General features: G+C 41.5%; 2 long non-coding RNA genes across 2 annotated transcripts; both read left to right on the top strand.

Annotated features, from left to right (window-relative positions):
• Positions 1–21,784: 21,784 nt before the first annotated feature.
• Positions 21,785–23,343, top strand: LOC121444268. The gene is made up of 3 exons (XR_005973770.1): positions 21,785–21,880; positions 22,666–22,771; positions 23,291–23,343. It is a non-coding gene; the product is annotated as an uncharacterized LOC121444268 (long non-coding RNA).
• On the top strand, positions 23,340–25,177 carry LOC121444267. Its single transcript, XR_005973769.1, has 3 exons — positions 23,340–23,359; positions 24,085–24,158; positions 25,122–25,177. It is a non-coding gene; the product is annotated as an uncharacterized LOC121444267 (long non-coding RNA).
• The last annotated feature ends 2,452 nt before the right edge of the window (positions 25,178–27,629 follow it).

The raw sequence follows: 27,629 nt of genomic DNA, 5'->3' as shown, positions 1-27,629 counted from the left end.
TGATTTATTGGCATCAGTATAGAATGTACGGGCTCCAGTTATTGGAGCATCACGGACGATTCGAGGAAGAATCCAAGAAGTTCTCTTTATGAAGTTAAGCAGCTTGCTTTTTGGATAGTTGTTATTAATGTCTCCCAAAAAATTAGCACAAGCTCTTTGCCATGGTTCATTATCTTCCCATAATTTCTTTAGTTCATCAGCAGTGAAAGGCACTATAATTTCTGCTGGGTCTATGCCTGCTAGTTGACGAAGTCTCAGCTTGCCTTTTATAATTAACTCAGAGACTTTTTCCACATAAGTTTTCAGTTTCTTACTTGGTTTATGTGGTAAAAAGATCCATTCCAAAATAATATCATCTCTCTGCATTAAAATTCCTGTAGGAGAAATTTTTGATGGTAGTATGACGAGAATACAATCGAGCTCTGGATTCACCCTGTCCACATGTGCCTGTTGTAATTTTTCCTCAATCATTGTCAGTTCCTTTTCTGCTTCAGCTGTTAATTCTCTGGGACTGTTTAAATCTTTATCACCATCCAAGGTTTTGTTCAAATGAATTATTAGATCAGGTGTTATTCCAATAGCTGGTCGTAGACTGGAAATATCTCCTAACAGTCTTTGAAAGTCATTAAGAGTCCGTAGGCGATCTCTCCTAATTTGTGCTTTTTGTGTCTTAATTTTTTGCAAACCTATTTTATAACCTAAATAATTAACAGAATCTCCCTTCTGAATCTTTTCAGGAGCGATTTGCAATCCCCATTTAGGTAAAAGTATCTTTATTTCTTCAAACAGTCTGTTCAAGGTATCCATGTTTGAATCGGATAACAAGATGTCGTCCATGTAATGGTATACTATAGATTTGGGAAATTTCTTGCGTATTATTTGCAATGGTTGGTTCACAAAATATTGGCACAGGGAGGGGCTATTTAACATACCCTGGGGGAGGACGGTCCAGTGGAACCTCCTCGAAGGTTGAGAATTGTTATAAGTAGGCACTGTGAAGGCAAATTTTTCTCTATCTTCTTTTTGCAAAGGTATAGTGAAAAAACAGTCCTTTAAATCAATAACTATGAGAGGCCATCCTTTTGGTAACAAAGAGGGCAAAGGAATTCCAGATTGCAGAGGGCCTATAGGTTGAATAACCTTGTTGATGGCCCTGAGATCTGTCACCATTCTCCATTTACCTGATTTTTTCTTAACCACAAATACAGGAGAATTCCAAGGGCTGGTAGATTCTTCTATATGTCCAGCATCTAATTGTTCTTGTACCAGCTGTTCTAAAGCCTGTAACTTTTCCTCAGCTAAAGGCCATTGCTTTGTCCATATTGGTTTCTCAGTCAACCATTTTAGAGGCAAGGCTGTTGGTATCTCTGAAGGGACATCAATTGCTTGTTCTTGTACAGCTCGAATGGCCGGTTTTCTCCGTTTGTAATATCTTTTAATATTATTCTCAGAAATATAGGCTCTAGATTTAGCAGGAATGTTAATTTCGGTATTCCATTGTTGTAATAGGTCACGACCCCATAAATTCATTGCGATATTGGCTACATATGGCTTTAATTTTCCTATTTGTCCCTCTGGCCCTATACATTCAACCCATCTCGTGCTCTGCCTTACTCGAGATAGGGTTCCAATTCCCAGGAGCTGAACATTTACATTTTGAAGAGGCCAATACGGATGCCAAGATTCTGGGGTAATGATACTTACATCAGCACCTGTGTCCAGCAGGCCAGTAATAAAAATGCCATTTACACACACTCTCAGTTTAGGTCTTTGATCATTTATAGAAGTTTGCCAAAACACACGTAACTTATCTTTCTGATCATTATTGCTTGTAACAGTAGGCATGGGGCTTCCTAATTGTCCTGATGAGGCACGTTCTCTGCAGAAACTGGATATGACTGAACCATGTTTGCCATGGGGGCCTGTGAGGCCCCCCCTCTCACGTTTCCCGACTGTATCAGGTTGCCTTGTCTATCTCTTGTAGACCTGCATTCATTCTTCCAATGTCTGCCCTTTCCACATCTTCTACATAAACCTGAAGGCTGAGTCCTCCTATTTCTGTTATTTCTAGAAGATGCATTATTATTATTATTTCTGAAAGATGCATTATTATTATTATTATTATTTCTGAAAATCCGTTGTCTACAATTCCTTTTCATATGACCCATTTTTCCACAATTAAAACATTTGGTATTCTGGTGTCTCCTTTTACCATTGGAAATTGCTTCTTCTACCCATGCTTCAGTGCCATAATCAAATGTATCAACATTGAGTGTATGCAAGACCCATTCTTCCAAAGGCGCTGATCTGAGCTTTAAAGGCCCCAAAATCCTTTTGCATTCCACATTTGCATTTTCATAAGCCAAAGACTCAATCATTATACGTCTTGCTTCTGGGTCAGATATCCCTATTTGTACAGCCTTAGTTAATCTTTGTAAAAAGTCACTAAAGGGTTCTCTCTGACCCTGTTTAACTCTGACAAATGATTCCATTCTCTGTCCTGGGTCTTGTACCCTGTCCCAAGCCCTTAAGGCTGCTGTAGTACACATGGAGAGTGTGTTTTCATCCAAATTAGCTTGTTCCTGAGGATCGGAAAAGGGCCCTTCACCTAGAATTTGATCTAGGGAAATGTCAATTCCCTTCGCTTTTTCCTGCTGTTCTAAGAGTCTAGCCTCTTGCCTGAATAAGCATTTCCATTTCAATTGCGGTCCACTCTCGAGTACCGCAGAGCTCAGCTGGAGCCAGTCCGAGGGGGTTGCTCTGCTTGTCGTGGCCCAAGATCTTAGCATCTCTTTAACAAAAGAGGCTTGCATCCCAAAAGTCATGACAGCCTGTTTCATTTCCTTGAGATCATTCATACGCACAGGCTCCCATGTATCCTCCTTGATGACCCTAGGGTTTTTGGAACCAATCACCTTCTCTGTTGTTATTACTGGAAAGGCAGGTAGAGCTGTAGGTAGAGCTTTGTGGAAATTGTCCCGGAGAGACTTACCCACAGATGTAGTTAAAATTTGCCTTTCTACCCTTTGCTCTTCCTCATCAGAATTTAGAAATTCCTCAATCTTTTCAATTCTATTCACCATTGCCTTCTGCAATGTCTGAATCTCCTGTCCAGAATTATGTTCCAAAGCCTTCATTGAGGATTCTAAAGTATGAAGTTTGTCCGTTAGAGATAACATCTCATCTTTGGACATAATTTTTATGGCATAAACCGTGCCTTCTTGTATTGACAATCTTTCCGTCAATCTGTCATAAGCTTTAGACAAAATCCGATTGTCACATTCAGCAGTTTTGATTCTCTCAGTTAATGTTTCATTTCCTACAGAAAGGGACTGAATCTTATGGTCCAGATCAGCTGTTCCCTCTTCCATAGTAATGAATTTCTCCTTAACATCAGCCTGAAGAACTTCAACCTGATTCTTGAGAAGATTGTTATCAGCCTGGAGAACTTCAAACTGATTCTCGAAAAGATTGTTATCAGTCTGGAGAACTTCAACCTGATTCTTGAGAAGATTGTTATCAGCCTGGAGAACTTCAAACTGATTCTTGAGAAGATTGTTATCATTCTCAATTGTTTTTAAGCGTTCAATCTCTACCTTAAGAATCCTGGATTCGTCTCGTAAAGACTTTATCATATTTCTATTATCAAACCATTTGGTGCCAATGAAAACTACGAATCCCAGAAGGATCCATATATGTGGGGTGATAGACACCTCTTGTAAAATCTCCCACATGGTACAATTAAAAAAATCATTAAATTCTTGGACAGTAATGTGTTCAGACATTTTATTTATAAAAGAAAATTTTTTTACCTACAATGATCGGTTCCTGCCAGTGGTGGTCTCTGTGTTTTTGGAGCCTGTCCTAGAACTAGCTCTTGTAGACCAGGCTGGCCTTGAACTCACAGAGATCCACCTGTCTCTGCCTCCCAAGTGCTGGGATTGAAGGCGTGCACTACCAAGGCCTGGCAGGCCTCAAACTCACAGAGATCTGCCTGCCTATGCTTCCCAAGTGCAGGGATTAAAGGTGTACTCTACCACTGCCTGGCCGGCCTCAAACTTGTGATCCTCCTGCCTCTGCCTCCTTCAGCAAATCCTACCGGCGTGTGCCACCACAACCGGCCAAGTCACTTTGTAACAGACCAAATCTGACGCTGTGGCAGCTTTTGTTGCAAAACCGCAAGTACTTGAGCTTCTGCTAATTCAGGCAGTGGGGTTCCGCTGCAAAACTTAGCCAAGGCAGGCAGAATGGGCCTGTGTCGCCGAGTGGGTCTCGGACTCGGCACTGGGGCCGGAGTCACGAACTGAAAAACAGCACCCGGGAGGGTGCTGTGTTAGCTAGCGGGCTACCCGCTTGAGTCGGGGGCAAAATAGCCCGACGTTGGACGCCAAAATGTAGCGGCGTAAACGAATGCAGACAGAGAGTAAAAATATATATATAGCTTTAATGTAGAAATAGACTTACAGAACCACCGTTCCCGCGGAGACCAGGAAAGCAGAAGCGAGCAGCTCGGAGCTTGCTCGCCAAATTTATAGGCAGACATTAGCCCGAGGCGAACACGCCCCTTAAGGGGCGGGACTTATCCCTACAGATGACCAATTTCTTGAGCTTTTTGTATATTTTAGAGATCAGTCATCTGTCTGATGTGGGGTTGGTGAAGATCTTTCCCCATTCTGTAGGCTGTCGTTTTGTCTTGTTGACCATGTCCTTTGTTTTACAGAAGCTTTTCAGTTTCAGGAGGTCCCATTTATTAATTGTTTCTCTCTGTGTCTGTGCTGCTGGGGGTTATATTTAGGAAGTGGTTTCCTGTGCCAATGCATTCGAGTGTACTTCCCACTTTCTCTTCTATGAGGTTCAGTGTGGCTGGCTTTATGTTGAGGTCTTTGATCCATTTGGACTTGAGTTTTGTACATGGCAATAAATTTTCTTGTAAAAGGTTAAGAAGAGAGGGTTTTTTTTTAATAAAAAAAGAATTAACTAGTGAGGCCATCAGGTGCTGGGCTTTCTTTGTTAAGAGCCTGTTCATTACTGAGGCAGTGTCCTTACTACTTACGGTTCTATTTAGATTTTCTGTTTGTTAATGATTCAATCATAACAGGTTTTCTAGGAATTTGTTCTTTTATAACATTTATCTAATTAGATGTTGTATTAGTGTTCTCTAAAGGAACAAAACTGTGTACTTCTCACTTTCTCTTCTATAAGGTTCAGTGTGGCTGGCTTTATGTTGAGGTCTTTGATCCATTTGGACTTGAGTTTTGTGCATGGTGATAGATATAGGTCCATTTTCATTCTTCTACATGTTGTCATTAGGTATGCCAGCACCATTTGTTAAGTATGTTTTCTTTTTTTTCCATTTGTTATTTTTTTGCTCCTTTGTCAAAAATCAGGTGTTCGAAGGTGTGTGGATTAATATCCGGGTCTTCCATTCGGTTGCATTGATTCTCCTGTCTGTTCTTAGGCCAATACCAGGCTGTTTTCAGTACTGTAGCTCTGTAGTAGAGTTTGAAGTCAGGGATTGTGATGCCTCCAGAAGTTCTTTTATTGTAAAGGACTGTTTTGACTTTTCTGGATTTTTTGCATTTCCATATGAAGTTGAGTACCGTTCTTTCAAGGTCTGTGAAGAATTTTGCCGGGATTTTGATGGGTATTGCGTTGAATCTGTGAAACTTCTTTTCAAATGGTTAGTCAGGATAGTCCAAATGACTCACCAAACAATTCAGACTCCGAGCCAGGGACTTCTGCAGGAGGGAATCCAGACCAGGATTTACAGAAACAGGTCTGAGCCCAACCTAGGATAGAGCAGGCCTGAGACAGCAAACTCCAAAGGAGCAGAGCAAAGCTCAGGAGCACTGACCTATCCCAGGATCACGGAGAAACCAATGGAGTAACCAGAACTGTGGCACTGACAGTACCACAAGGAACAACCATCTGACCTTTGGATTCACTGGCACCTAGAAGATTATTCAACAGAATCTCAGACAGCCCCAAACACACCTATTAGAGGAAAAGATGAGTAGAAAAGGTAAGATCACACACTGCACCACAAAGGGCAACACAGCACCAATAAAACCTAAAGACCCTACAACAACGAGACTTGAACAACCAAAGGGATTTACTGATGTCTTCCAATTTTTTGTTTGTTTTCCTCGATTTCTTTGAGCGAATTTCTCATTTCCTCTTTAAGAGTTTCAAACATTCTCCTAAAGTTATTTTTTAGGTCATTTTCTTCTACTTCATCTATATTTGCTGTCTCAGGCCTGCTCTGTCCTAGGTTGTTGGCTCAGACCTGTTTCTGTAAATCCTGTTCTGGATTCCCTCCTGCAGAAGTCCCTGGCTCAGAGTTGGTCCTAAAAACGTCTCTGGCTCCAGTCTACTGCCTTGTATTTCCCAGGCTCAGGTGTGCTCAAACCCCCAGAGGACCTGGATCAGGCTTACTCCCTCAGAGGTCCCAGACTCATGCTTGGACTAGCAGAGGTTCCAGGTTCCTACCTACTCCCTTTGATGTATCAGACCAACACCCAGACCCACAGATGTCCTGGCTCAGGCCTACTCCCTCTAGGTCCCAGACTCACACCTGGCCCTAGAGATCTCTGGTTTCTGCCTCAGAGGTCCCAGTCTGCTAGTGTCCCGGGACTGGATTGGCTCCTGGTTCCCACTCCCATGGAGCTTGCTCCCTCAGGCCCACTCTGGCCTAGGTAGCTAGTTCAGTCCCACTCTTGTGGAATTGTTGTCTCAATCCTGCTCCAGCCCAAGGTGGAGTTTGTTGCCTAAGGCCTATGTTTCTGTTTTTTTTTAAAGCAGGGTTTCTCTGTGTAACCCTAGCTGTCCTGGAACTCACTCTGTAGACCAGCTTGGTCTTGAACTCAGAGATCTGCCTGCCTTTGCCTTCCAAGTGCTGGGATTAAAGGTCTGTTCCACCACTGACCAGCCCAGGCTAATCTTGAATTCATCATCTAGCCAAAGATTCCTCTGAGCAGCTGATTCTCCTGCCTCCACCTCCCATTTGCTGAGATTACAGGGATTGTACTACCCTGTATGGTTTATGCAGTGCTGGGGACTAAACCCAGGCTTTCATGCATACTAAAGAAGCACATTACCATCTGAGCTTTAGTCCAAGAAACTTTTTTGCAGTTCACTTTTCTTTAATGTACACATTGACTAGAAAAGATACAAATTCAGTTCTACTTATGTTTATAACGAAACAAGGTCAAGATTACTTCCCTGGCTTAAGTGACCTTACTTGGAGGCATTTCCAAACCTCAGTTCTTCCGTTCTGTTCTGCTCTTTCCTATTTTACAGAAGGTGGATGGTAAAAGGAGTTTTGAAATATTAATATAAATTATTCATAATAAATTATAATTTAGCTTTTTATTACTTCAATCTTACTCCTAATTAGTTTTATTCTATGATTTTATAGGTGCTTTTCTTGGACCTGTCAGAGAATTTTTATAGATAACCAGAGATGAGAAAAACACATTTTTGCAAATATGAACTAAAACTAATGAAAACATTATGACAATGTCCAATTATAAGTTGTCACCCTTTCAATGGAATGGTGTTTTGTTTTGTTATGATTTTGTCTTAACAATCAGTAACATTATTAGCAATGAACATATGCTTTCCTTTTTGCATTTGCCTATCCAGTTGGGAGACTCCAGGTTTGTGAGTCAGTTGAGGATTTTTTTTGACATCCATATTATTTGAATGATTTCAATAATTGAAGTTTTCCCCAAAACTTTAGACTAAACCAAAGACCCAGCCAGAGCTTAGGTCCATGCTTCTCCATGATGACTGGACACCAGAATATTGTGGGTTTCACCTGAGATTTTGGATAGTCATTGGAAAATGCAATCTAGTTTCTAGGAAATTTTACAATTTCACCACTGTCGTCATTATGCTCCAGGCCAAGAAAACCTGCTATAGTTGGTGGGTCTGTCATTAGATTTTTTATGAGTCTAAAGTTTTGAGAAAAGAAACTTCTTTTAATGGAAGTACTTATATAAGAAATGTGAACTGTTATTATTTTCAAGAAAAAACTCAGAAGTTTTTTTTTAAAAACATTCCTATATGTTTTCACAGCCATAGATTAATCAATGTTTTCTTTTTTAAGATTTATTTATTATGTCAAGTGTTTTTGCCTGCATGTATGCCTGCAGGCCAGAAGAGGGCACCAGATCTTATTATAGATGGTTATGAGCCACCATGTGGGTGCTGGGAATTGAACTCAGGACCTTTGGAAGAGCAGTCAGTGCTCTTAACCTCTGAGCCTGTTGGCCCTATCAAGGAGGAGGTTGCCCCAAGAGACACTCTCAGTGCGGTTGATGCAATAGCAAGAGGAATTTTTATTTTGCTCCCACAGCAGAGGTCCCTCAGCCTCAAGAGGAGAAGGACCCCTGCTTTGTTTATTGCAGGCTCTTTTAAAGGGAAAAATCACAGAATCAAGGAGGGGGTCGTACAGAATCAAAAGGGAGAGTCCAGAAATCAATTGATCAATGCTATGGCGGTTGCTGGGTTGGCTAAACAAGGAGGAACACTTGCAGGTTATCTGCAGGTTGTCTCACCCCAGTTCCAGAGTCTGGAGCTATTGAAGAAAGACTACAAAGGGGATGGAAAGTACTCAAAGCTCCAGTGCACACGTGGTTGACTACCAGGGTCCTGGTTCCCAGGAAGGGGGGTGCATTAATGCTGAGGTGCCCCAAAGTGTTTCAAGCCATCTCTGAAGCCCCAAAACTCAGAAGGTTTTGTATGTTTTGTATCATGTTCCCCCCATTTTTATTGTTCATCCTAATTTCTCTATTGACTTCTTTTTATTCATTTTTAAGAGTATATTCTTTAATTTCCACATATTTGTTAATTTTCCAGATTATATTTTATCCTAATATGATTACAAAAGATTCTTCATAACTAGGTGCGGGGATATATATATATATATATATATATATATATATATATATATATATATGGCAGAGGCAGGAGGTGAGTTCAAAGTCAGGCTGACCTAATAGTGAGTTAAAGCTACACTGAGATATATATGGTGATGCTGTCTTCCTTCCCTTGAAAACAACAAACCTGGAATGTTGGTGCATGCCCAATATCCCAGAATTTAAGAGGCTGAGACAGGAGGACTATGACAAGTTCATTGTCAGTACACAGTGAGTGTCAGGCCAGTCCAGACTTCGTAGCAAGACCCTGTTTCAGGAAAATGAGAGAGAGGGAAAGGAGAAGGTTGAGGAGAGTGGAGGGAGTGAAAGAGATTATCTGAGATGCAAGTGATGTGAGCATCTTGTACAAAACTGATTGAAGAAGGATATAAACATATGTGACCAGATTTAGTGCTCAGCTTGATAGTTAAAGAAGAAGATGAAAAATACACAGAAGTTCCCAAAGATACAGGTTCTCCAACATTATAATCATTGCCTCATACCTCACAGAAACCACAGGTTCCTGTTAGGTTACAATATAATTCCCTTTTAAAGTCCCACTGCTCAGATGGGTGGAGGTAGTGCACGCCTTTAATCCCAGCACTCGGGAGGCAGAGACAGACAGATCTCTATAAATTCAAGACTAGCCTGGTCTTCAAAGTGATTTCCAGGATAGGCTCCAAAACTACACAGAGAAACCCTGTCTCGAAAACAACAACAACAAAAAAGTTCCATTGCTCTCAGTCTTATTGAAGCATAGCATATACACTGGATCCCAATCCCAGCACATCATCGGGGTCTTGGGAGATCATCACAAAAAGCCATGTTAAACTAGATAGTTTGTAAGAGTCAAGATTACAGAATAAGCCCAGCCCAGCTCCTTTTTTCCACTCCTATAGTATCTTGGTTCCCAGAAACCACAGCCACATCATCTTATCCTTGGTCTATGAACCTGGGGTATTCAATTTTGGACATTATACTGTTGTGAACATACTCACTGAAATCCTCATGAGAAGCAGTATCATAAACCGCATATTGGAAACAAATTGTATAAAGATAAAGTAGATGAAATATTTAATATGAAATATTAAGTTGTCTTAATTTAAAATTACTGTTTACTGTCTTCATTTTAAATTTGTCTTCATTTTAAATTTTGAGTTTATCATTGTAAAAACAAGTGATGATAGATTATAAATAAAGGCAAAGTAATATTAAAGTAGACATGAGTCAAGTTATATGATTGGCTTATTTTATAGTAGTTCAGAATGTGTGACATGTGGCAAAATCAAATTTTTCATAGAATTCTATCACATTATATTCAAGTCAAAGGTGACCCTCAAAGAGATATTTGCCAATTTAGCCCTAGGGCCTATCCTTTAAAAGTACTACTCTAGATATATACTTACAATTTAATATGTACAAAAGTTTATCCTACACAACAGTAAAGAAATAATCATCACATTAGACTTGCACTAATATTACCAAATAGGTAGGGTATATAAAGTCAAAAATGTTCTACCTCTCCCTAAAGTAAAAGGGAGACTAAACAGGAATGATTTCAATCTTTTGTAATTAATTAAGACTTATTATATAGCCTATTATATGATCTATGTTGGAGAATGTTCTGTGTGAAATAAGAAAAATTATGTATTCTGCTATTTATGTGTAGAGTATTCTGTCTATGTCTGCTCGGTTCAATTGGCCTGTAAAATTGCTTGATTCTTCTGTTTTATTGCTGTTTGCTTTATATACATTGAAACTCTCCTGTTTGGTGCATGTATATTTTATAAATAGTATATATTCTTGGTTGTAACATGACAGCCTGCTTTGTTGGGGTTTCTGTCCTGCCCAGTTCCCACAGCCAGTAAGCCCCCAAAGAAACCACACAGAATTCTACATTAGATGTAAACCGATTGGCCCATTAGCTCAGGTTTCTTATTAGTCCTTATAACTTATATTAACACATTATTCTTATCTATGTTAGCTACGTGGCTCAGTGCCTTTTTCAGAGGGGCAGGTCACATCCTGCTTCTTCGGTGGTCTGGGCAGGACTGGGGTGGAGCTTCCTTCTTCCCAGAATACTCCTGTTCTCATTACCCCACCTCTACTTCCTGTCTGGTTTTCTCACCTATACTTCCTGCCTGGCTTTTGGCCGATCAGCATTCATTTAAAACATAATTCACAGAATACAGAATTGTCCCACACCACTTGGTGAATTGGTTCTTTTACCAATATACAATGTCCTTTTCTGTTGTCTCTTGTGAATTTGTGATTTAAAGACTTTATTTTTCTGATATTAGGATAGCTAACCCAGCTCTTTGCATGGCTATCTTGTCTTCAACCTCTTTCTCTGTCTTTTCCTTCCTCTCTCCCATCCTCCCTCCATAGCTGTTGACTAGTTGCTGGCTTTTACAATATATCTTCAATTCAGTGCAATCTTATAAATTCCTTAAACTATGCTTGCAATTCTTTATTATAATTTTTTCTTTATGAACCTCAGGTTCAACAATTTTAAATGTCTTGTTTTCAACATTGTGATTTCTCTCTGAATCTGCTGTTGAACATCATTACTGAAAATTTTTGATTAATTTTAGAATTTCTATGTGGTTCTACTTTCTAAGTTCTATATCTTTGTTCACAATTGTCTTTTTTATCTTTTTTTTATTGAAAAAAATTTCCACCTCCTCCCAGCCTCCCATTTCCCTCCCCCTTAGGACAATCATTTGAAAGTGTGCTGCATTACTTTGCCATTGCTGTGACAAAGCAATTTATTAAAGAAAACATTTAGGTGGGCTTTTATGTTTTCCGAGTGTTAGTGTTCATGATGCTGGAACAACTGTGTGGCTGCAGGAACAGCTGAGAGCTCACATCTGAATTTGCAAGCAGGAGGCAGAGAGAGCTCACTGGGGATATAGCATGAGTATTTCAAAACCCCAAAGTCTCCCCCCCAGTAACATACTTTCCCCAGCAAAGCCATACGTGATCATTCCCAAACAGCCACCAAGTGTGTGGACCAAGTATTCAAGTGTCTAGTACTTCTGGGGAGCATCTCATTCAAACCATCACGGTGCTACAAGGGTACTATGTCTTCAGTGCAGTATTTTCCTCTTTTCCTTTCTTTCCTTCATTTTTCTTTGCTCTCCCCCTTTAAATATAGTCTCTCTATATATCCCTGACTGGCCTCAAATTCAAAATCCTCCTGCCTATGCCTCCTAAGTACCAATTCATTTTTCTTCCTTTGAAATGGGTATATGTTGTGCTTGTACATCTTGTGTCTGTCAAACATTGTAAATTTAGAAAAGTAGCTATGTTTTTAGATTTTGTAAACTAGTTCTGTGCCTGAGTAGACCCTCATCATGCCAATTAGCAGTGTGTGTTGTGAGCCTTGGAATCAGTCCCCAAAGAGACTTGAAGTCTGTTCTTTTCTGAGTATGTATGTTGCTTAGATTTGTGCATGTGTTTTTGAAATGCTCCCCTATACTTAGCTGATTTCAAAGATATTGATTTCCAGGAATCTTACTTTAGCCTCTTTGGGCTGTAGATTTTGTATTCTATTACTCTACCTATAATCTTGCCTTAGGCATAAATGGACCCCCAATCTCCCTGTACCTTTCATACAAAGTGCTTGACACTTTATGGCTCTTGTCAGGCTAAGAATTGAGTTGTGCTAGTGTTCTCCATATGAGCTCTTCAGTGAAACAGACCAGTCGTTCAGGCAGTCTTCCAGACAGGTGAGCGTGCTATAACCAGGTCTGTCCTCTTCTCTCTAGGCTGCTGTTTCCTTCAGTTTGTCCCATGATATATCAGATAGGGGGCAGGAAAACAATCAGCAAAAGTGTCATGGAAATTCCTTCTGCTTTGAATTGGACATTTTAATTGGGGGGGGGGATTGACCTTGTTGTTGTCAATCTTGGACTATTTTCTAAGGATTTTACAAAGTCACTTTAATAATCTCCTGGATAAAAAATATCCCCATAGAGAAATGAAGTACCGTCCTTTCTGTTGTTGTTGTTTGGCTGCCATAACTGTTGTTTTCTCTGTGTATTATTTTGGTATCAAACTTGCTGTTGCTTCATAAAATAAATTAGGGGAATTTTAATTCTATTTTAGGAAAATTATTAATACTTCAGAATTAGTTGATGTAGGTTAGTGATAGTAGCATGCAAAGCCTTGGTTTCAACCACCAGGAGGTGGGGAGAGAGAGAGGGAGGGAAAGAAGTGAGAGGGAGGAAAGAGCTCTTTTTGACACGTGTAAAATATTCAACTGTAAAAGGATCCACACTGTAAGCATTTTGTCAGAGGTAGTCCAGTCCTTATGTTTATGCTTTACTTTAAGTTATCTCAATACTGTGTTTCTTGATAAGCTGTCATGTTTAATGTTATATATGATATATTTATCCAAGAAGCTCCTCCTCTCAAAACAAAGTCCCCATAATTTTTTTAAAAAATATATTTTTAGGCCAGGTCGTGGGGGCTTATGTCTTGAATCCCAGCACTTAGGAGGGAGAGGCAGGCAGATCTCTATGAGTTAGAGGTTAGCCTGGTCTACAAGAGCTAGTTGCAGGACAGCCAAAGCTACAGTGAAACCCTGTCTTAAAAAACAAAAGCTCTCTTTCTCTCTGTGTCTCTCTGTCTCTCTTTCTCTCTGCATATATATAAATTGAAGTAGTTATAGCTCTTTTCCCCTCCCTTTCTTCACTCCAGCCCCTACCAGGATCTATGTCCTGCCGAGTCTGTTTTTGTTGTTTGTGTGGGTATGGTTTCAAGGCTGACCACTCCGCATTGGACAACCAATAATGGGGCTCATCACTGGGAGAGGATAATTCTTCTCCTAGCAGTCATCAGTCACCCATAGTTCTTCATCTAAGAGTGGAATCCAGAAAAAAAAATTCCCTTCCACATTAACACATCCACTGTTATTATTATTGTTGTAGAATTGTTTATGCCTCAATTTCTAAGACAGATTGTTTCACTTCCTAGTTTTTTGACTCTGACAATTTTTCCACCCCCTCTTCTGAGATATTTTCTGAGTCATGGATGCGGAGGCTGTGGTGTATTCATTAGACTGGGCTCCCCATGGTCTGTTGATCTCTGCATTGTTTCCAGTGTGGTCTTCTGTGACAGGTTCCTTTTCCTCTAAAGATAGGGTATTTCATGAGGGCGGTACCTACATTATCTACTGTTACAAGAACAAGGTTTATATTGTAGGAAGGGATTATTCTTACCTAGAAAAATGGTGGTAGTAGACTCTTTTCTTTTTGCTTTTGGACACAGGGTTTCTCTGTAGCTTTGAAGCCTATCCTGGAACTTGCTCTTGTAGACCAGACTGGCCTTGAACTCACAGAGATCCACCTGCCTCTGCCTCCCGAGTGCTGGAATTAAAAGTGCGTGCCACCACCACCCAGCACAGATTCTTTTTGAAGGTCCAATACTCCATTAGCTTTGGGAAGCTATCTAGGCTTCTAGAACCAGACATGATTTCCTTCCTGCCAAGTGAGTAGGCCTTAAGTTCAATTAGACAGCTGCTGGTTGCCAGTGGCATGTGAGTGTCACTTATTGCACCTTTATTCATATCTTGCCATGTAGGTTATTGTCATGGTTCATAGGTGTTGCAGCTGGGTGGGACCATTTAATTGCTGCTCTCCCTTGGCAGCTTACATAGTGTTATCTAGAACCATGGAAACTACAGTACAGGAAAGAGGCTTTTAGGTCAGATCCAGTTTGAATCATTGAAGTTCTTTGTCCTAAGTGTGTGGTGTCTTTGGTAATTGGGACCCATCCTCAACTCCTGAGGAGTAATCAAGCATCACATCTATAATCTATATTATTTTGGGAGTCACTTAAACTACCTGACCAACCATTTGAAAGATTGATTTCTCATGCCTTCTATTAAGGTTTTTGTTAGTCTATGCTTCTGGTGGGGAACATTGTCAGTCCAAAGGGCTTAGCTTATATGTGTGTGTATATAGATATATTATTTTATATTACACAGATAATACACAGATTAATTCCCTACTATATTATAAATCTTACCCCTATATCCACTCCTCTTCAAAGGGCCTCACTGTACAGCAAATGGAGACCATCACAGAAAAAAATCTTTAACCCTCTTACTGTGCTTTATTCCTTTTGTAGTGATACAATATGTTAAAATAGAATACAAAGCAATATCTTATCAGTGTTACTTTGCCCTCCGTGAAAGACTTAGTGAGCATTGACTTACAAAGTAAATAATTTTCAATACTTGGGGAGGTTTTGGGAAGGGGGTGTTTGTATACATGTGCACATTCATGTCGAAGCCATAGGTCGACCTCAAGTGTTTTCCATCTTGGTTTTGTGAGAATTGTATTTTTTGTTTTATTTTGTTTTGATATAAGATTTATTCCTGGCCTAGAGCTCAATAAATCGGTTCCACTGGATGACCAGTGAGCCCCAGGAATCTATGAGTCTCAGCCTACCCAGTGTTGGGATTACCATTGATTGTCACTATACTTGACATCAATTTTTTATATGGGTCTGGGGATTCAACTCAATTCTTCATGATTTTATAGCAAAGACTTTACTAAGCTATACCTCTACATAGGTAATGTGTTTATATATTTCGTGCCATTAAAATTAATTTTATAAACCGGGCGGTGGTGGCGCACGCCTTTAATCCCAGCATTCGGGAGGCAGAGGCAGGCGGATCTCTGTGAGTTCGAGACCAGCCTGGTCTACAGAGCTAGTTCCAGGACAGGCTCCAAAGCCACAGAGAAACCCTGTCTCGAAAAACCAAAAAAAAAAAAATTAATTTTATAACAAGGTCAACAGACATCTAGGAGACATCTATGAGAATCCTTCATATTTTTCAGGACTTACAATATGCTGTGTGCTTCTTAGCAGTTTATACATAATAGTGCATTTCACTTTCAAAATGACTACATGAAATATTTTTATTTGCCTAAACTTTTCTGATGAAAAAATGAAGCAAAGTTATGATAAACAACTCATTCTACACCCAGCTAACAAAGAGTAGAACCAGACCTCGAATCTAGGCAGTCTGATTTAAATGTCTGTCACCCCAGCCACTACACCACTTTATAATTTGAAGAACCCCAAACTGGTCAGGTGAAAAGTACAAATAGAAAGCACTTTAATTTTGGAACATTTAAGTAAATTAAACTTTGATATTCTTAATAAAGTTGCTAAGTAACAGTAACATGAAAATAACACGATAGAAACATAACCAAAAGATAGAAATAGAAAATTCAGAACAATAACTAACACTAAGGGTGTTTGAAAAGGCCATATGGAAGCATATTATTTTATAAGCTTTTTATATATTCATATAAAAGAGTTTTAATTAGAGTTGCCCTACACAGTGGATAATGCTCCTTCCAGAAGCCATATGTTGCCATATAAAAAGCCTAGTGCCAGGTGAGTTATACCTCACTAGAGCTTTTGCTCAGGGGCGTCCTGAGAATCCATATCAATACAGGTTATTTCCATTGTTCTTGGGTGCCCACTAAAACTTGATAATAAAACACTACTGATGAAGATACCACATAATTTGGTCACAAGACATGGAGAAATCAAAAATGGCAGTGATCAGGAAGCTTCCTTACTGTTGGCTAGCTTTCATAGTCCCAGAAGATGCCGTAGGCTGCTGTGAGAAAAAAAGGCATCGGCAGTTTTTACCAGCTGTGAATGCTGTGAACCACAATAATGATTGGCAAGGTAAGATATGCCCATGGGTGCAACAGTGAAACAAATTTTATGGGAGTGAGGGTGTTTCGATGAGAATGTCCTTCATAGACTAGCTTGGTCCCAGATTGGTGGTGCTGTTTGGGTAAGTGTAGGAGGTGTGGCCTGGATGTAGGAAGTATGTTACTGGGAATGGGCTTTGAGGTTTTAAAGCCTTGTACCATTCTGAGTTCTCTTGAGGAGTTACAGAGAGGAGTGGAGGATGAATATGCTCGAAATGCATATAAAACAATATGATACTGAAACACACACACATATAATAGGGTCATAATAAGTCAAAAAAAGCATATTTCAGAAATATTTTATATAAACATATACATGTACACAAATATATAGTTTTAGTGTTGTTCATTGATTTGTAAATACAAAATAAGACATAAATAACCAAACTCTCATCAATAATGGACAGAAGTAGACAGAAATTTCTGACCTGCCCAGTCCCGCAGTCATTCAGCCTCAGGCATACAGAGGCTTATATTAATTATAAACTTTTTAGACTATTGCTCAGGTTTATTACTAACTATCTCATACAACTTAAATTCACTCATAATTCTTGTCTATGTTTATCCACATGGCTTGGTACCCTTTCTTAGTAAGGCATTTTCATCTTGCTCTGCGTCTGGCTGGTGACTGTGTCTTTAATCCTCCCAGAATTCTCCTAGTTTGGTTGACCTGCCTATACTTTCTGCCTGGCTACTGGTCAATCAGCAGTTTATTAAATCAATACAAATGACAAATCTTTTACAGTATACTGTTGAAGGGAGCACGGGCCCTTTGTTCATCCCAGCCACCCGGCTAGCTTACACCCAAAATAACCACACAGAAATTGTATTAATTAAATTACTGCTTGGCCCATTATCTCTAGCCTCTTACTGGCTAACTCTCACATCTTGATTTAACCCATTTCTAATAATCTGTATGTTACCAGGAAGTCATGGCTTACCAGGAAAGATTCAGCATGTCTGACCTGGCATCTCCATGGCAGCTCTCTCTCTGACTCTGCTTTTCTTCCTCCCAGAATTCAGTTCTGTCTTCTCCGCCTGCCTAAGTTCTACCCTATCAGGCCAAGCAGTTTATTGATTAACCAACGAAAGCAACACATAAACAGAAGAACCTCCTACACCAGTGTACAAGAGCACTATCCCACAGCATAGGACCTATCTAAAACTACACTTTAAAGGATCTACACTATACCATTATTTGCAAATAGCAAAATGTATATATGACAGCATGCATATTAAGGTCATATGTAAAGCTTTCTCCATTTGTGTGCTATCTATCTCTCTGTTTCTAATGTTCAAACATATATTGTAACTATAATGTGATTAGGAGTTCTGGCCCCAGAGCACATTGCCATGGTTTAAATCAAATTTCTTAGCCTTTCTAAGTATTATTCATCTTTCTTGTACATAAAATATAGTAAGGAGACCAACTTCATTTTTGGATTAATAGTTACCAGTGAAGCAATATGAAAATGAGTAGCATAATATGTCATACAAAGTAGTTCCCTCACAAAGCTTATATATTGGTATTAATACTGAATATAAATATAAATTTTTATTATTGGAAGGAGTTAACAAAAATTATCGTTCCTTTCTATTTCCATTCTCCTCATCTCCACTCTGCTCTTCTGACTTTCATCTTATTCTATTTTTATAACTTCTATCCAAATTTTCATATAAAAAACAGGAACAAAATATCCTCCTACCCTACATGGCATTCAAGAATTCCATTATCAGATCCTTTTAATTCAATGACCGGATAGCCTCTGAGTCCTGAACATGTGAAAACTTGTAACAATGAATGGGGCCGGCTTGTTGGGGTTTCTGTCCTGCCCAGTTCCCGGCAGCTGTTTAGCCCAAAAGAAAATCACACAGAGATCTCTATAAGTTATAAAGCTGATTGGCCCATTAGGTCAGGGTACTTATTAACTCTTGTAGCTTATATTAACCCATTATTCTGATCTATTTTTGCCATATGGCTCTGTACCTTTTTCAGCTGGCATATCACATCCTGCTTCCTCGGTGGTCTGCGCAGGACTGGGAGGAATCAACTTCCTCTTTCCCGGAATTCTCCTGTTCTCATTGCATCATTTCTACTTCCTGTCTGGTTTTCCTGCCTATACTTCTTGCCTGGCCAATCAGAGTTTATTTAAAACATGATTGACAGAATACAGACAATTCTCCCGCACCAAAACTTTATCCTCTGACTTTTTTCTCATAAAAAAATTCTCTAATAAAAATTCTTTCCTTCCTGTTTGAGGCATAATACTTCTGTTCAAAAGTCTTTTCCTTTCCTACTTTAGGTCCCTAGTCACTGGCCCTTGATGGCACTCCTATAACTTTATCTTGGAATATTTGTTTCACTCTCAAACCCTCCCAGGATCCTTCCTTGTTTTTACTGAGAGAATGTAACACCTATACAAAGTACTATAGCAATAAGCACCATACTAATTAGGAATGTTAGTTATTTACTGAAACTGATTTTCAGCTCTGTATCATTCAGGTAAAACATGGAGCTTGTGGAAAGAAAAATAATTATCTTTTAGAGGAAGGCAAGTGTGTACCTCAATCATCTACCATAGTCTTTTGGATTCAGCTTCATCAACTGTAAACATATAAGACAGGAGAAAACACATAAACTAAACATTGCTCTTTTTTTCTCTTCTTGTTTCATAGGTATTAATGGTTTGGCTTTGGGAACAAAGATTATACCTTTAACCACAGAGTAATGGATAAAGAACATAGACTTTGCACCTTGGTCCTCTGCGCCTTCAGTGTCTACACACACACACACACACACACACACACACACACACACACACACACACACAATCATACTATCACTAAGGTAAATATTCTCAAACTCTTTTTCACTGTCTAAAGAATTTACAGACACAAAATAGGCATGCTCAATCATGCCCATCAGCCATACAAGGTAATGCACTGATATGATTGTCAGGAACCTGAACCCTGAACTCCAAGTCCAGCTCTTGATGAGGAGATTATCCATCACCTTTTAGCTCAGCTCTTGAGTAGGGATAGATCATAAACATATATAATATGGAGAGAGGAGAGAGAGAGAGAGAGAGAGAGAGAGAGAGAGAGAGAGAGAGAGAGAGAGAGAGAGAGAATATGGAGTTTTCAGCTGTAAACAATCAAATTATGGCATTTGTAGAAAATGAATTTAACTGCACATCATGATATTTAAATACCATAGGCCAAACTTAAAAGGGCACATTTGCACATTTTTATACTGCATGGTTCCTCTCATTTGACCATTGTTCTGGCTACTTTTTATGTCAAATTGACACAGCCTAGAGTAATCTGAGAGAAGGGGGTCTCCACTGAGAAAATGTAATTATAATAATCGTCTGTAGGAAGACCTGTAGGGCATTTTCTTAATTAGTGATTGATAGGCCCAGCCTATTGTGGTTACTATCACTCATGGTCTGATGGTCCTGGGTTCTATAAGAAAGCAGTCTTGGCAAGACAGGAGGAGCATGCCAACAATCCGTACTCCTCCATGGCCTCTGTATCAATGTCTGCATACAGGTTCCTACTCTAAGTTCCTGCCTTGACTTCCCTCAGTGATTGACTTAGAAGTTGGAAAGTGAAATCAACCCTTTTCTCCCCAAGTTACTTTATGTCACAGTGTCTTATCACTGCAATAAAAACCCTAACTAAAACAGACATCCTAGATTTTATACACCATATGCCATATCATGTGACATGAAAGCTGAAGTCAAACTGAGGGATGGAATAGGATTGGCAAAAAGTAAGAAGAGGGTGTAGGGAAAAATATGGCCAAACTACAATATATTTAAATTAAAATGACAGTATAAAACCATCACTGTGTATAATCAATACATGCAAATAAAAGAAAATATAAAGACAATAGGACATTTGGAAAGAACAATCTTTCTAGCTGGGTGTGCCAGCATATGCCAGTTATACGAACAACTGGGAAGTGGAGGAAGGAAGATAAGATGTTTGAGGTCATCCTGTTCAATTAAGGACTCTGTGTCAAAACAAAAAGAATGATCAAACCAAACAACCAATAAACACAAAGAACATGGTTTCTGCTGCAGAGTAGAAACTGTTCCAGGAGGAAAACTGCTTTGGAGATCAGACAGTGGGACTGGGAAGACCTTCTTGGCCAGATGAGTGCTAGTTCACCCTCATACACCAAAAGCTTGTTTGTAAGATTGCTGATAAAGTTTTGTTGGCCCCCAGGGACACATTGTCCATTGTCTCTGTGCATGTGCAGATGCCTCTCCAGCAGCAATCTTTTTTAGCTGTGTCTGTGAACCTCGTAAAATTGCTTTTCCTGGCTTTCTCCACTGTGCACTATCACTGGCCACTGCTGCAGGATGCAGCAAGACCTTTCCCGAAAAAACAGATCCCTGCTTTCTACAGAGACAGGCCTGGGTCACGAGCCCGACTCCCACACTCAGCCTCTCGGTAATGGTGTGCGCACACACCCTGTGACCCCACAGCAGAGGCTGCTTTCATTTGCAGTTTCCTGGTGGATGTGCAGCTCTAAAATGGAATTGCAGTTCCTCTAGGTGACAGAGGAGGGGCTTGTGTTCTTCCACCAAGTTCTCCCCTTGTCTGCTAGCAAGCTGTTGGGTACCCTGCAGAACAGAGGACCTTCCATGAGTCTCATTCTGGGAGCTGACTGAGCACACACCTGTGCATCTCTGGGACAGGTTCCTCTATGAATCAATCCCCAGAGACCAGTCAGGTGACAAAATAAAACCTGTGTCAGGAACTGTCCTTCCTAGAGGCATATAGCGCACCAGATCATACTGAGGGTCCCAGGAGGAGGCAATGTCCCCAAGCCCTGTGTGACAGACAGCTGAAGGCACTCGGGAAAAGGGCAGGCTGCCACAGACTTCCTGCTGGGACATGAGGCTTGGTTGAGAATGTGAATTTGGATCTTAAAGGACTAGCGGGCCACCCCCCCCCCCATGCCCACATGAAAATACATCTGCAAAGGAGCCAGCACTGATGCTGTCAATGTCTTCCCCTGTGCAGATTAGAAGGGAAGAGTACGTGTTGTCACTGGGCATGGAAGTTCCTCCTATGGGTCAGGATGCAGCTGTGCTTCTTGTAGGTGGTGAGGATCAAGGCTACACAGCTGTGCACAAGGGGACAAGAGGAGGTCAGCTCCAGTCACCGGTCTAGGCAACTATTGGGCAAGCACACACACAGGTGGGGTGTCATCCTCTCTCAACTGATACCTTTGGTACTCCCGTGAGAGTGGTACACTGTGGAGGTGTGTGACCACATGGGTGTGTTGTCCATCAGCTATAGCTTCTCACGGGGAAGGCAGTACTGTAGGTCCCCACCATACCCTCTCTCTTTCTGTTTGTGCGTGTGTAGTGTGTGTGTGTGTGTGTGTGTGTGTGTGTGTGTGTGTGTGTGTGTGTGTGTGATCTCTGGTGTCTTCCACAGTCACTTTCTCCATTATTGTTCGAGACTGGGTCTCTCACTGAACAGCCCTGGGGATCCTCTTGACCCTGCTTCCCCAGTGCAGAGTCAAAGATGCCTTCAGCAGGTCCAGCTCTTATTTGGGTGTTGGAGACTGAATTCAAGTCCTCAACCTTGTGCAGTAAGCACTTTACCAATGGAGCCATGTCTCAAGAGCCTGTCTGACATTTATTAGACCAACATGCAGTGGTGGAAAAGGTTCATCTTCCTGTCAGTTCTCTGTCTCCCTTCGACTCTTTCTGCTTCTTCTCAATTGCTTCTTCATCTTTTCGTCTTTCCTCTCTGGTCCGTCTGCCCTCTCCTCCTTTCCTCTTCCCTGTCTCCTTTATCTTCACTTCCCATTTCACTTTCATTCCCTCTCCAGCCCAAACCTCCTCCAGGTGTCTACTTAGGATTCCACTCTACCAACCACCTCAGTGCTCCTGATACCTCTGCTTGGCCTGGCACGGTGGAGGCTTCCTGAGTCATGTCTGCTCTTTGCTAAAACATTTTCTTGGTCCACTCAGAAAGTCTCACTCTGACCCAGCTGCCAAGAGTCCAGCAACTCCAAAAATCCAAAGATCAGTGTTAAAGTAATCCTGCAAACTTCGCCGGCCCTTCTACAACCAGCTGGTGAGTCACAGATTCCCCTAATTCTTCACTATTGGTTTTGAGTCATTCTGTGCTGCCCTTGAGTGCAGCCGCCATTCTCTCCAGCTGTCCTTTCAGAGCCTCCAAGATTAGGATGTGGTGGCTAATACCAGTAATCCCAGAACTTGAGAAGTGGACAATAGAGGATCAGGACTTCAAAGTCATCCCTGGCTACACAGTGAATTAAGGGTCATCTTGGACAACACGAGTCCCTGTCTCAAAATTAAAATAGGGTTTGATTGAGGGGTGGGGAGAACATGAGATATTAAAGTGAAATGCAGGCAGATTGGGGGCAAAAGGGCACAGCTGTGGAAATGAGAGTCAGGGCTACGAGTGTTCTGAGTGTGCAAGGCCAGACGAGAGTCAACCAAAGCAAAGCATGTATGGGAATGCTGGAAGGAAACCTGTGCTTTGTTAGCTAATTGAATAAAACACACCCAGAGGGAAAGAAGAGAAGAAAAGCATCCTGGTTAGAGCCACACAACCTTTGTCTCTGGTCAGGAGCAGGGTCCTCAGTCCTTAGGAAAGCGCACAGATTGCCTTGCTCCCACCATGTCCGCTAACACCTAGGTGAGTGCATGTTCCAGGGATCATTGCTTGAGAAGGGTGGGCATGTGGAAGGTGCTCTAACTGCAGCTGTGCACCCCATACACACGGCCCAGATCTCCTCATCTTGACACCCGGGATCCACTTCCAGCTTTGCCTGCAGCCTAGAGGTCAGTGTTTGGGATGTGATCCCCTCACAGTGGAATATGCCTTTGCCCTGTACCCTATTGCAGAAAGGCTATCAGAACCCTTCAAATTAACACCAGGTGTCCCCAGGCAAGATGTCCCAGGGAAAAGTCTCTGGAAATCCTTTCCAGACACTGCTCAGGAAGGAGCTAGTCCACAGCGAACTCCCAGGAGTGGGCAGGAAGGAGGTCCTTCCTCCCTTTCCTTGGCTTCTCACCTCCCTCTGAAGGAGCATTATCTGCTTCCAGAACTCAAAGTCCCTGGGAGAATTCTCATCCTGCCTTTCAAGTCACGCAGACTGTCTATAAAACCCAGCGATCCTTCCGTGTTCCCACGGTCACCCTTGGCCATGTGCCATTGTCTGAGTCTGCATTAAGTGCAAGGACAGCTGTGTCCTGCCATGTTGGACTCTGTGACTATGAACAGGCCACTCCCCCTCAGGGCTTCAGGATTCTGTGAAATGAGGGGCAGGACCATGCTGGCTTCAACTGGAGGCTTGATGGGAGCCAGAGTTCTGGGTGGTCCAGAACCCAGTAGTCCATGCAGTTCTGCTTTTTTTGCAGCATGCATTGAATTCCAGTCTCTTCACTCCTGAGCCTCAGTTTCCCCGGGTGACAGCATGTCATGGAGTCCTCAGGTGAGGGTCTTGACCCAACCCCTATGCCCGTGTCTTTCTGAACCGCTCACCAGAGATCCCCACTAGAGATACAGAGTCTCTGTCATTCTCTGGATTTCTTTTTGGACGTGTCTTATGGATCGGTTTCCTCTGTGCTGGATGCTTTTGTGCCCAGGTAAGCCTCCAGGTCCCCTCGTCCTGGCCCTGCGGACTGTGCTTATGGGCTTTTAATCACCGAAGAATGTTAGTTAGTGTAATTAACGTGTTCTCATCTTCAGTCTTGGCCTGTGTCGTTTTCTGTCTCCCTCCACCTTGGTTCTCTCCTATTTTAACTTAGTGAGAAGAGCTCCTGTCTGCATCACCATAGCAACCAGAGTTGAGGGCCAATTAAGCCATGACTGAGCCATTAGACACCTAAGCTGATTAAAGAGTCCAAAATATTGGCGAAAAGGAGACAAACAAGGCAGGTCCTGGCTGCAGCGATGTGAGGGGCACGGCCAGTGAATGCTGAAAACCCTCGCAACCTGGGCTCCAAGCTGTGGGCCCTTGTGTCATCTCTGTGCCCTGTGTCCTAGGCCTCCAAGCCAGGAAAGGTCACCTCTTCCCTTCTCAGGGCAACCATTCTGAATGAGTCCCTCTCAACCGGCCCCAAGCAGCAACTGGAATCTGCAGTGCTAAAGGCCATTCAGCGGGACAGACAGGGCAGTCACACAATTCACCCTGAGTCCTAATTTCTTGGCCCCTCCCTCACCTTCCCCGTTACTTTGTGGCATTTTCGCCAATGAAAGGACCTTTTGCAACTTGCTGGTCCCAAACAGGTCCCCTGTTGTTCTGGTCTGTGTTTGTGCGTTTTTAATCCCACATGTACCAATTAGTGCAATTAAGACATTCAAATTATAATTGGACCCCCTTTCCTATGTGCCTAAGCCCCCGCCCAAGTTTCCTGCTGCCTTTCATTTCATCTACTGAATAAATCTCTTGCAGAATTGCCATAGCAACAGGCCACTGGGCAGATTAAACCATTATGGGTCTGGACACTGACACTCAAAACTGATTGTGGTTCTGGAAACTTGGATGGCTGAGCAAGAATCCTGGAATTCGGACAAGGAGGCTCATAGCTGAAGAGCAGAGGCAGCTCACCATCTCGGGCCTTGGTTCAAACCCCGACTCCTGACTTCATTTCTTCCCCTGTTTGCTTTGGTAGGGGAAGAATGAGGCAACATCAGTTGTAGGTGGGGTGCCTGTTATTAAGTGTGATTGACTGAATTAGGATGTCAAGACATGACCCTTTAAATATTCCCTTCTAGGTATAACCTTACATTTCTGAGCATAGCTTGTTCTAATGACATCCCCAACTCCTATGTTACTTGATGCATATATGCGAAACTTATAAAGGGTTTTTTTAGTTTTGTTTTACATTTTCTAATTAAAAACCTTGCACAAAAATTCCAGCCACAGACAGAACTAGTGGTACATGTTAAAGAAGAATCACAATGGAGCAATTTCTGTCTTTCACCGTGGTGACCAGTGAGTGCTGCTGCACAGCCCCGATTCTAAAGTCTGTGGTAGATCTGAATCTTAATTTAGATTTGGCGAAGCAAAGGAGACAAGAATTAGGAGCTGAAGTTTTTGGAAAGTGTGACTGTTGCACTCTCTTTTTGCACTGTATCTTTTGGCCTTGAGATCTGGATGTAGTAGGGCTTCAGTTCTTCAGGCTGCAGAGGATGTGGGTCATTGCTCATGAGGTCATGTCCATGGTAGGATTTGGGGAAGTCTGTGTCATCTCTGATGCGTAGCATTCCAGCAACAAGGCATATCAATCTGTCTATCCCTAAGGCAATTCCTCCATGAGGTGTCCCATAGTCTAATGTCTGGAGCAAATGGGAAAGCAATTTCCCATGTTTCGTTTGTAGTGCCACCAGACTGTAGCCCTGTAACTGTGCTGTGCAGCATTCATTTGGATAGAACTGCCTCCTCTCTCTCTGCCATTTTAAAGCAAGTCATAATGTTGGCGACACATCTTTTCAGGCTCAGTATAAAGAAGGTGAATGTTACTGGGGTGAGGAGCAGTAAATGGGCTGACTCCAGCTCCGTGGGACTTTCTTCCTTGGCAAGGAAGAGTGGGAAATTCACCACCAAAAGGGAAGAAAACAGTGCTGGATTATGGAGTAATAGTCCTCTCATTTCCAAAAATTCTGTGCATTCCATTGGTAACTTTCCCAACAAGGAGAATGTTTTCTTGTGTTTCCTTCCAGCAGTTAGTAGCACCATGTCTTCCTCTTGAATCTTCTGGTGAAGTCCACTCTTTCCACCTCCATTTTCAATTTAGCAAATTGCAAAGTCTAGTTCTTATTGGCACTCGGGAATATGGGCAGGACTTCCTGATTGAAATGGTCAGCAGCAAATTTTCTAATGAATTTAATGCCTTGGTTTTTGAAGTACTTTTCCTCATACACTCAGAATTTCCATAAAAACACTAAATTGGAAGCCATAATATAAACAGAGGACATGGTGGAAATCCATGTAGGCTCTGTGCTTGCTGCTTCAGTTTCTGTGAGTTCATATGAACTTTGCTCAGTTGATTTAGAGGATCTTGTTCTTGGTGTCCTCCATTCCTCTAACTCTTACACTCTGCCTCCTCTCCTGCAGGGTTCCCCGCACCCAGATGGAAGGAATTTGATAGAGACATCCCATTTAGGACAGAGTGTTTCAAGGTCTCTCACTGACTGCATAATGTCTGGCTGGGGATCTCTGTATTTGTTCCCATCTGCTGCAGGAGGAATTATCTTTGATGGTGACTGAGCAAGTCAATTTAGTTATCTTAATGATTGCTGATCAGTAATCTCATCACAGAGTACACCTAAACCACTCTGGAATATGAAAGAGTGCAAACTGCCTCTCTCATTTTCAGTGTTCTTGGAAAAGGACACTAATGAAACCTCAAAGCTTTCTGGTTTAAATTTCCTTGTTTAGTGTCTGACATTTTGATTGATTTGAGTTTTAGCAATAGATGCATGCCTTTGTCTTTTGATTAGTAAAGGCACAGTTATTAGCTGTTCCCTGTCATAAGAACCTGCTCTTCTCCTTGTTAAAATACTACTCCTACTCACTCTCTCTGTGTCTGTCTCTGTCCCACCCGTGTCAGTGTGTGTGTGTGTGTGTGTGTGTGTGTGTGTGTGTGTGTGTGTTGCAATGTTCTATCAGGGTCAGTGAGATGGCTTAAATGGGTAAAAGTGCATGCTTCTCAAACCTCATGACCTGAATTCAATACCAGAACAAAACAAGAGAAACAACAACCACACACACACACACACACACACACACACACACACACACACCACAAACTAAAATAAAAATGATATAAAGACAGAGACAGAGACCCACACTGGAGCACTGGACTGAGCTCCCAAGGTCCCAATGAGGAGCAGAAGGAGGGAGAACATGAGCAAAGAAGTCGGGACCACGAGGCGTGCACCCACCCACTGAGACAGT

The sequence above is a fragment of the Microtus oregoni genome, unplaced genomic scaffold, assembly GCF_018167655.1.
Source record: "Microtus oregoni isolate MIOR12 unplaced genomic scaffold, Mior012 000119F_ref0000445, whole genome shotgun sequence".
Lineage (NCBI taxonomy): Eukaryota > Metazoa > Chordata > Mammalia > Rodentia > Cricetidae > Microtus > Microtus oregoni.
Note: the sequence above shows the minus strand (reverse complement) of the source record. Positions and strands in the feature narration are given on the sequence as shown.